This window comes from Canis aureus, chromosome X (genome assembly GCF_053574225.1).
Source record: "Canis aureus isolate CA01 chromosome X, VMU_Caureus_v.1.0, whole genome shotgun sequence".
NCBI classification, from domain to species: domain Eukaryota; kingdom Metazoa; phylum Chordata; class Mammalia; order Carnivora; family Canidae; genus Canis; species Canis aureus.
The window spans coordinates 68,514,866-68,526,804 of NC_135649.1; positions in this window are offsets into that span (position 1 = coordinate 68,514,866).

Below are 11,939 nucleotides of genomic sequence, written 5' to 3' on the forward strand. Positions count from 1 at the left end.
ACCTCATACTTGACTTTTAAATATGTGCTTTAAAAAATCTCATATCAAGGCAAAAACTAAAAGGAAAGAAAACAGGAAAAATGTGTCCCTTCACCATAATAAACGGATCAAATTGGTTTTTGTCATATGTTTCATCAGAAAACATGAAGAAGGCCCAGCTATTGTCAGGCTTACTAGACAATTATTGTGCATTTTTACAAATAAGAAAGCTATAGAAAGGATTTAGAAAATTTCTCTCTGTGTGTCTCTGTCTCTGTCTCTCAGTCTAAGAAAAACTATTCTCTTTTGACTTGGTACAATAATTTGAAATTTTAGAAGGTCAAAATATTTGTCACAGGAAATGATCGTAGAACTAAAAATAGTTTTTAAGGACACCTGTGACCATCTTGATCTTAAGTAAAGTCACACACCAAAGTTTAAATCATTGGCATATATGAAATAAACCATAAAGTATGCGTTATAATTTTTTAGCTAGTATTATTATTTTTAAAGATTTCATTTATTCATTCATGAGAGACACAGAGAAAGGCAGAGACATAGGCAGAGGGAGAAGCAGGCTCCCCGTGGGGAGCCCTATGCAGGACTGGATCCCATGACTCCAGGATCACAACCCTGATCGGAAGGCAGCAGCTCAACCGCTAAGCCACCCAGACGCCCCTGAGCTAGTATTATTGCACAGAAAAAAAAGTTACTAACATTCTAAATAGGTTATGCACAATATCTAATCTACAGGTCTAAATATATTCTTTTCCTTTTTAAAGGTTTTATTTATTTGTCAGGGAGAGAGAGAGAAGGAGAATGCCACTGGGGAGTGGCAGGCAGAGGGAGAGGGAGAAGCAGACTCCCAGCTGAGCAAGGAGTCCTGATGGGGAACTCCTGGGATGGGTGACCTGAGCTGAAGGCAAACACTTGACTGACTGAGCTCCTCAGGCATCCGTAAATATTTTCTTTAAAATACTTTTAGAGGGGAATGCCTGCATGGCTCAGAGGTTGAGCAGCTGCCTTCCGCTCAGCTGCTGATCCTGGGGTCCTGGGATCGAGCTCCGCATCGGGCTCCTCGTGGGGAGCCTGCTTCTCCTTCTGCCTGTCTCTGCCTCTCTGTGTGTCTCTCATGAATAAATAAATAAAATATTTAAAAAATAAAAATAATACTTTCAGAGGGCAATTAAAAGAAGATGGGGTCACAGCCACAGCAGAGCCCAGGACACCCCGCTCCTGCTCCTGACTCTCTGCTGTTCGCTCCCCAGTCGGTCAGGAAGCCGCAGCACAGCCATGGCATTTAAAGACACAGGGAAGACACCCGTGGAACCAGAGGTGGGATTCACCAAATTAGAATTACTCTAACCAGTTGCAATGTAAAATCTTTGGAAAAGGTATGTGCTGACTTAATCAGAGCTGCGAAGGAAAAGAATCTCAAAGTGAAAGGACCAATGCAGATGCCTACCAAGACTGAGAATCGCTACAAGAAAGACTCCTTGCAAAAAAAGGGGGGCGGAAAAGAAAAGGGGGGAGCGGGGCGGGGGAGAAAGACTCCTTGTGGTGAAGGTTCTAAGACTGGGATCGTTTTCAGATGAGGATCCACAAGCGACTCATTGATCTGCACAATCCTTCTGAGATTGTTAAACAGATTACCTCCATCAGTATTGAGCCTGCAGTTGAGGCTGAAGTCACCATCGCAGATCCTTAAATCAACCTTTTTAATAAACTGATAATCTGTTGTTAAAAAATTAATTAAATAAATAAATAAAATAAAATACTTTCAGAAGGATACCTGGATGGCTCAGTCAGTTGGGCTTCCAACTCTTGGTTTTGGCTCAGGTCATGATCTCAGGGTCGTGAGATTTAGCCCTGCATCAGGCTCTGTGCTCAGCGGGTGTCTAAGACTTTTTCTCCCTCGCCCTTGTCCCCTCCCCCACCTCTAAAATAAATAGATAAATAAATAAATAAATAAATCTTTAATAAATTCTTTCAGAAATTGCTATTTTAATTATTTTGCATTTCACATTATATATGAGATTGCTTTATGAATGATTCAAAATATATTTTAATCTATATTTGAATTTTAAAGTCTTTTAAGCAAATGTGAATTCTTTTTTAAAAAGATTTTATTTATTTATTCATGAAAGACACACAGACAGAAGCAGAGACATAGGCAGAGGGAGAAGTAGGCTCCCTGTTGGGGGGCCTGATTAGGGACTTGATCCCAGGACCCAGGGATCACAGCCTGAGCCAAAGGCAGATACTCAACCACTGAGCCACCCAGGTGCCCCTTAAATGTGAATTCTTAACTTGAAAATGAAATTATACTCAGCAATACACAGTTTTATGGAATAGTCTGATAAGGAAAAACCTCCAGTTTTATAAATAACATTAAATATCTATAATAAAGTTTTGGTACACCAATAATCACAGATGCAATTTCTTTTCATTTTTTTATTTTTTTAAAGATTTATTTATTTATTCATTCAGAGAGAGCGAGAGAGAGGCAGAGACACAGGCAGAGGGAGAAGCAGGCTCCATGCAGAAAGCCCAACGGGGGACTCGATCCCGAGTGTCCAGGATCACACCCCGGGCCGCAGGCGGCGCTAAACTGCTGCGCCACCGGAGCCGCCCTCTTTTAATTTTTTTTAAAGATTTTATTTATTTACTCATGAGAGACACAGGAAGAGAGGCAGAGACACAGGCAGAGGGAGAAGAAGCAGGCTCCATGCAAGGAGCCTGATCGATCAGGACTCGATCCCGGGCATCTGGGATGAGGCCATGAGCCAAAGGCAGACACTCAACCACTGAACCACCCAGGCGTCCCTCTTTTCATTTATTTTAATACTTTTTTAATCCCGTAAAGGTTTGTTTTTTTTTAATGAACATACTTTTTAAAAAAAGATTTTATTTTTAAGTAATGTCCACACCCAATGTGAGGCTTGAACTCACAACCCCAAGATCAAAAAGATCAAGAGTCATACACTCCACTGACAGCCAGCCAGGCTCCCCTATGAACATCTTTTTTATTAATCAATCATGACATGGCAAAATGTGTAGTTACCTTCTGAAAAGTGTTACAAATTTTACATGTAGAGGTGATGAACAGTTCTTACAGAATTTTGTAATAAATACACATTTTGGGTTAATATTTAGAGTCATGATGGAGTGTCATGAAAGTAATATTTTCATTCCAGACTGTTATAGTTTGTTATCTGTAGATCTCAAATCAGATATGTACCATCTGTACTTAGAATCTCACAGAATGAATTATCCCAAGTCCATCAATTGTAATTTCTGGTTTGGGTTGTAAACAAATAATAGTAATTTCTTGCACACTTCTGGAAGTAAATTGTATAAGAATTTATGTATCTGCTTCTAGATACAGTATATAAATAAAAATTTCATTCAACACACACACACACACACATTTATTTTTTCAGAATTTCCATGGAACAGGAATCCAAGCACAAGTTAACTGAGTCCTCTGCTCAGGGTCTCACAGGCTGAAATGAAGGTGTCAGCCAGGCTGCAAACTCATCTGAGGTGTAGCGTTCTCTTCCAAACTCATGACTGTGGCCTGATTTAGTTCCTTATGGTCATAGGACTGAGGTTCCCATATCCTTGATGGCAGTCAGCAGGAGGCCACTCTCAGCTCTTAGAGGCAAGCCACATTCCCTGCCATGTGTCTCCCTCCATCCTCAAATTCAGCAATAGGGAGTCTCCCTTGTGTCAAATACCTCTCATGCTTTGAATCTCAAAGAGCCCAGTCTCTCTCGCTTCTTAAAAGTTGTGATTTAAAAAATACACCATCTAAAATTTACCATCTTAACCATTTTAGGTGTACACTTCAGGAGTGTTAAATATATTCACATTGTTATGCAACAGATCTCCAGAACTTTTTCATCTTGCAACACTGAAACCCTATATTCACTGAACAACACCTCCCCACTCTCCCCCTCCCCCAGCCCTTGGGAACCACCATTCTACTTTCTGTTTCTATGAATTTGACCACTTTAGATACCTCATACCATTTTACCACGTTTGTCCACGTGGAATTATACCACATATGTCTTTCTGACTGAAGAGCCCAATCTTTTTTAAGATTTTTGTTTTTAAGTAACCTCTATACCCAATGTGTGGCTTGAACACAACCCTGAGTTTGAGAGTCTCATGCTCTACTGACTGATCCAGCCAGGTGCCCCAGCCCAATCCTTTTTAAAAGCTTGCCTGATTAGGTCAGCTTACTTAGGATAATCTCTATTTCTTGAAGTTGGCTGATTTGGGATTTTTTTTTTAATGTTATTTATTTATTTATTTATTTATTTATTTATTTATTTATTTATTTATTTATGATAGTCATACAGAGAGAGAGAGAGAGGCAGAGACACAGGCAGAGGGAGAAGCAGGCTCCATGCACAGGGAGCTCGACGTGGGATTCGATCCCGGGTCTCCAGGATCGCGCCCTGGGCCAAAGGCAGGCGCCAAACCGCTGCGCCACCCAGGGATCCCCGATTTGGGATTTTTTAAAAGATTTTATTTATTCACGAGAGACACACAGAGAGAGGCAGAGACATAGGCAGAAGGAGAAGCAGGCTCCCCACGGGAAGCCCAATGCAGGACTCAATCCCAGAACTCCAGGATCATGACCCAAGAAGAAGGCAGATGCTCAACAACTGAGCCACCCAGGTGCCCATGATTTGGGATCTTAATTACAACCACACAATTCCTTCACAGAAGCACTGAGATTCATTTTTGACTAAATAACTGGGAGGAGATGTGCATTCACCAGGGGCCCATGACTGGGGGGCCATGATAGAATTCTACCTACCACGAATGTCAGAGTAAACCTGAAGAAGGAGGGCATGATGACTGGTGCCTGTCAGACAGATCAAGTTCAATTTTCACATATATCATCAGTACCTTCCATTTGCCACATGCACACATTAAGGTAATAGAGCAATGAAAAAGAGTAGAACAGCCTAATCCCGTAATGTTCAGGATATCAAATTCTTGTCTCAGAGTACTTGAAGGATTTAGTAGAGGGAAGCAAAAGCAAGTAAAGAGAAATAAATTACCTGTAATCAAAAGTCTTCGATAATTGTATCCCTTGCCCCTTATGGTGCACAGAGTGGAGACATTAACGAAAAGATCCCCTACTCAAAGTTCCCAACAGCTGTTTCTGGGGTGGACAGCTGGGCTCTAAATGCCAAAACAGAAAGGATAAACTGACCACGCTTCATATTGCACACTGAATATAGGTAGAGCTGCAAAAACACATGTGTGATATCAAAATAGCTCTGGGATTCATCGTCCACCTGCAATCCTAGTGACATTCTCTTGGTGCTGGCCTAGACAGTTGCGATAGCCCTCTTGCCCATCTTTAGACCTCCCTACCTTACTCTAAGTTCCATGCTTCATCTTAGACCATCTAAAATACAAATCAGAGCAGCAGCTGAATAGCTCACTCAGTTAAGCGTCCAACTCTTCATTTTGGTTCAGGTCACCATCTCAGGGTGATGAGATCATGCCCCATGTCGAGCTCCATGCTCATCTTGGAGTCTGCTTGGGACTCTCTCTCCTTCTCCCTCTGCCCTTCCATCCCCCACTTGCACATTCTCTCACTCTTTCTGTCTCTGAAAAAAAGAAAGCTTTAAAAACATAAAATAAAATACAAATCAGAATTAATATTCTGCTGAAAACTCTTCAGGGACTGTCCATCATGTCAGCTCCACCTGCTAATCCAGCCTTATCTCTTGCCATCTCCCTATGCTCACATTTATACTGGTTTCAGCTGCCTGAAAGTAGCAAGCTGTTCCACACTTCCAACGATGCCTTTCCCAACCTTTTCCCTCTATTTGGAATGACCAACCCCTCCATCCCAGTCTGCCTAGACAATTCTTTTTTTTTTTTTAGAGATTTTATTTATTTATTCATGAGAGACACAGAGAGGCAGAGACACAGGCAGAGGGAGAAGCAGGCTCCCCGCAGGAAGCCCGATGCAGGACTCCACTCCAGAACCCCGGGATCACGACCTAAGCCGAAGGCAAACGCTGGACCCTAAGCCACCCAGGTGCCACCAGGTACCAATTTTTCTCCTCATTCTCTCAGCTTAAGCTTCTCTAAATGATAGTAGTCTACATTTGCTGCCTCTGCTTCCTCAAATCCACTCATGCCTCCACCTGCTGCAAAATGTTTCCGCTGGGATTTCTTTTGGCAAGTCACCAGTGACCCCCACACTGCCAAAGCCCATAGCTACTTTTCAGCCTTCATATTATTGGACTTCCCTGTGCATTTGACATTGCTGATAACTACCTCCCCCTTGAAATGTTACTGTTCCCAGTTTGCCATCACATTGAATTAATTCACTTTGCTGGCTATTCTCTACTTCTCTGGCCATTTCTGTTTGTTCTTGCTTTTATTTTCTTATCTCTTCCTCCTTCCACCTCTGAAATGTTAATCTTCCCCAATGCTTTGTCAGGAACTGTGAAGGGTCTGAGATGTTACCTCATATGCACACCTATGGACTTTTAGTATGAATACTAAAGAAACATGAGGCACCTGGATCAGGGAACAGAGTTTTTTCTTAATATTCACGACCCGGGCACCTGGGTGGCTCAGTCTGTTAAGCGTCTGCCTTTGGCTCAGGTCATGATCCTGGGGTTCTGGGATCCAGCCCTGCATTAGGCTCCCTGCTCGGTGGGGAGCCTGCTTCTCCCTCTCCCACTCCCCCTGACCCTGCTCTCTGTCTCTTTCAAATAAATAAATACAACCTTAAAAAAATATTCACAATCGGATCAATAGCCACAGTAACATTGCCATGTTGGTCCCCACACCCAGACCCACATGTGACAGGATAAGAACTGATGAAAACTTTCTGTATGAGTGGTAGGTTTTACCCCATAGATGAGAGATGGAGAACAATGGATTGTCTCCAGTTATATATGGGAGAGAAAATGCAAATCAAAACCACAGTGAATTATCATCTCACACCTGTCAGAATGGCTAAAATCAATAACACAAGAAACAACAGGTGTTGACGAAAATGTAGAGAAAAAAAAGGGAGCCTTGTGCACTGTTGGTGGGGATGCAAACTGGTACACCCACTGTGGAAAACAATATGGAATTTCCTCAAAAAATAAAAAATAGAACTGTGGCCTATGATCCAGTAATTGCACTAGTGGGTATTTACCCAAAGAATACAAAACACCAATTCAAAGGGCTACATGCCCCCCTATGTTTATAGCAGCATTATTTACTGTGGCCAAATTGTGGAAGCAGCCCAAGTGTCCATCGATAGATGAATGGATAAAGAAGAAGTGGTGGTGGTGGTGGTGGTGGTGGTGGTGGTGGTGTGTGTGTGTGTATAGGATTATTACTCGGCCATAAAAAAATGAAATCTTGCCATTTTCTGTGACATAGATGGAGCTAAAGTATAATGCTAAGTGATATAAGCCAATCAGGGATAGACAAATACCTTATGATTTCACTCATATGTGGAATTTAAGAAAACAAATGAACAAAGGGAAAAAAAGAGACAAAACAAAAAACAGCCTCAACTATAGAGCACAAACTGATGGTTACCAGAGAGGTGGGGGGAGGTTGGTAAAATTAGGTGATGGGGATTAAGAGTACACTTATCAGGATGAGCACTAGGTGATATATGGAAGCGGTGAATCACTAAATTGTACACTGGAAATGAATGTAACACTGTATGTGAACTACACTGGAATTGAAATAAAATTATAAACAACAGAAAAAATATATATGGGAGAGAGACAGCCATCCTGCTCCCTTCTGAAAGAGAAAACTGTTCCTTGGAGGCAGAGGCGAGGCCGGAAGTAGAGGATCCTGGTTCTTACACTAACATTTTGTAATGTTAGCGTCTTCCCAAAGGCCAGATAAGCCCTGTTATCTCCAGTTTTTTTACAGCCTAGAGATGTCTCTAAGGTCTAGGCTTCATCCCTTTTGAAGTGTTAATGCCTAGGGAAATAATGCTCTTCTTCCTGGCATCTTGGGAGCTTCACCAGGGGCCTTAATCCTGGCTGTGACCCTTTGAATCTCTTGGGGGAGATAAGAGAAGTTTTATTATCCATTCGGATCAGAGCAGTTAGTTAGACAAATGGCTAAAGATGTGAAAAGTGAAACTTGTCTAGCAGAAGTGAAAGCAAATATTTTCTATCTGTATATTGTATACAGCCCCGTGTCTCAGGTGACTAGGGCTTTTTACAGGGCCACTGAGAAACCCAGGGTGGTTTTATTTCCCACACCAGGATTCTGTCTTCTCAACTCACTCTACAGGCTCCCTGGACCATCCCACCCAGTCTTGTTTTAGCTGTTACCTGTATGCTACGCGCTTCAAATATCTCACCCCCTGCCAGACATCTGTATCTGTGTGTTCTCCAGACACGTCACCCTCCACATGTTCACACTGGAACTCCTCATCCCCACCCCGACGGTCTTGTATGCTCTACATTAGTTGACAACAGCACCATCTGTGTCACACTTGTGGCTGTCCTCATTATTTGAATAGCCTTTCTATATATAGAAGAATTTCCACCTTATGAGCTTTGCCTCCTTCTTGGAAGAGTCAGAACTCTTCAGCCAGCCTTCCTGATAGATAGATAGGACACGGTAGGGGAACTTAGGCTCCTCCAATCAGAAGCACCTGCAGCACTCAACCACTGAGCCACCCAGGTGCCTCACAATTTAGTTTAAACTTTAATAAGACATAGGTTTTTCCCAGTCTCAGTACGTATTGTGATGTAGAGGATTGTTATAATTTTCTATTGCAAATAGTTACAATTGTGTGGATTCCTGGCTTGCTTTGTTTATTTATTTATTTATTTATTTATTTATTTATTTATTTATTTATTTAATGTTTCAAGTTTTTAAAAAAGATTTATTTATTTATTCATGAGACACACAGAGAGAGAGAGAAAGGCAGAGAGAGAAGCAGGCTCCATGCAGGGAGCCCGATGTGGGACTCGATCCTGGGACTCTGGGATCACACCCTGAGCCAAAGGCAAGACGCTCAACCGCTGAGCCATCCAGGCGACCCTAATGTTTCAAGTTTTTATTTAAATTCTAGTTATTTGGGATGCCTGGGTGGCTCAGCGGTTGAGTGTCTTGCATTTAAAACCCAGTGCTGGGACGACTGGGTGACTCAGATAGATATACTCTGCCTCTCTGTGTCTTTCATAAATACATAAAATCCCCCAGTGCTCATCATAACAACTGCCCTCCTTAATACTTATCACCCATTTGGCCAATCCCCCACCCACATCCCTCCATTAACACTCAGTTTGTTATCTATCCTTCCTTAAGAGTCTCTTATGGTTTCTTTCACTCTCTCTTTTTTGTTTTTTCTCCCCTTCCTATGTGTTCATCTGTTTTGCTTCTTAAATTCCACATGAGTGAAATTATATGGTATTTGTCTTTCTCTGACTGATTTATTTCACTTAGCGTAATATATTCTAATTCCATCCACACCATTGCAAATGGCAGGATTCCATTCTTTTTTGATGGCTGAGTGATGTACCATTGTGTATAGATATGTGTGTGTGTGTGTGTGTGTGTGTGTGTGTGTGTGTACATCACATCTTTATCCATTTATCAGTCAATGGAGATTTGGGCTCTTTCCATAATTTGGCTATTGTGGATAATGCTGCTATAAACATGGAGGGGGGAGGGTGCCTTTTCAGTTTAGTCAATTAGAGCAACAGCCTCTGTGCTGCTATCAACCAATATCTTTGACAAATATACTCCTCATCACACAAAACAGGAACCTAGAATCATCTTGATTCTTTCTCACCAATAGTCAATCAATGTGAGTCCTCTTAATTTTATCTTCCAAACATTTCTTTTTCTTTTTTTAGAGAAAAGGAGAGTGGGGGAGGGACAGAAGGAGAGGGAGAGAGAGGATCCCAAGCAGGCTCCATGCCCAGCCAGAGCCTGACGTGGAGCTCAATTGCACGACCCTGAGATCGTGACTTGAGCCAAAATCTAGAGTCAGATGCTTAACCGACTGAGCCACCCAGGCACCCTTCAGGCATTTCTTGATTCTGACCCTTCTCCCTTTTTTTATTTTAAGTATTTCATTTATTTATTTGAGAGAGTGAGAGAGAGCACAAGCAGGGGGAGTGGCAGGCAATGGGAGAGGGAAATGGATGTGAGGCTTGATCCCAGGACCCAGAGATCATGATCTGAGCCAAAGGTCATGACTTAACTGACTGAGCCACCCCAACACTCTTGACTCCTCCCCTTTATCCCAGTTATCACTTCCTTAGTCCAGGCCCTGGTAGTTTTTCCGCTGGACTACAATGCCTCCTAATTAATCTTCCTTCCTCCCATCTTGCTCCCTTCTAGTCCTAATCTCCACACTGTTAATAGAGGGATTTATCTAAAACATAAGCCTGGCTGTCATTCACTTGCTCTCAAGCTCATTTCTTGCCACCTCCTATTGTGAAAAATGTTGCTATTACAACATGGAACCAGTTGTAATTACTCCCTATGTGCACGCACACACACATATATCCTCTATATCCTGGCTCCCGTGCATTTACTTGTGCTCTTCCTTCCGACTAAAATGAAATTCCTTACCCCCTCACTTGGCCACTTCCTGCTCATTCTTTCAAACACCCCCAGGCTTGTCAGGTGACTCTTCTCTTTATTTACACAATACTTTGTGCATGTATCTATCATTGCACTTAATGCAAGGCACTATAATTATCCATTTATGATTTATGTAACTGTCTCTCCCACCTAGATTGTGAGCTCTCTGAAGGGAAAAATGAGAACTGAAATTCTATCATCTATCTATCTATCTATCTATCTATCTATCTATCCATCTATCATCTATCTCCTTAATGTCTACCTTAGTGTCTGGCATTTTGCATGCACACAAAATGTTTGATAATTGATTCATAAATTGATTGACTCAATTCATACATCACTTCTATGAAAATTTTTCTAAACATCACTGTCCTCTCATTCTCTGGACCTCTCCTAAAGCAGTTAGTGGTTCCTTCTTCTATGCACTTGTAAAAATTCCTCTTTTTTTCTTTACTTGAGGTAAAATTTACATCACATACAATGAACCATTTCATTTATTTTTTTAGTTTATTTAAATTCAATTTGCCAACATATAGTATAATACCCAATGCTCATCTCATCATGTGCCCTCCTTAAAAATGAACTGTTTTGGGAACACCTGGGTGGCTCAATGGTTGAGCATCTGTCTTTTGCTCAGGTCGTGATCCTGGGGTACTGAGATCAAGTGCCGCATCAGTCTCTCTCTCTCTCTGCCTATGTCTCTGCCTCTTTCTGTGTGTCTCTCATGAATACATAAATAAAATCGGAAAAAATGAACCATTTTAAAGAGTACATTTCAGTAGTATATAGTATATTCACAACGTTGTATAACCATCCCCTCTGTCTACTTCTAAAACAGTTTCATCACCCCAATGGGAAACCATATACTCATTAAACAGTCACTTCCCTTTCTGCTGCCTGCCCCCCCCCCCCGCCCCAGGTCCTGATAACAACTAATTTGTTCTCTGTCTCTGTGGACCTATTCTGGATATTTCATAAAAATGAAATCATACAATATGTCATCTTTTGTGTCTTTTTTCTTTTTTAAAAAAGATTTTATTTATTTATTCACGACAGACACAGAGAGAAAGAGAGAGGCAGAGACACAGGCAGAGGGAGAAGTAGGCTCCATGCAGGGAGCACAACGTGGGACTCCATCCCAGGTCTTCAGGATCACACCCCAGGCTGAAGGCGGCACCAAACCGCTGAGCCACCCGGGCTGCCCTGATATACTATATCTTATTCCACTCATCCACTGATGGATATTTGGGTTGTTTCCATTTTTGGCTATTGTGAATAGTGCTGTTATGAACATGTGTGTACAAGTTGTGGTTTGAATACCTGTTTTCAATTCTTTTGGGTATATA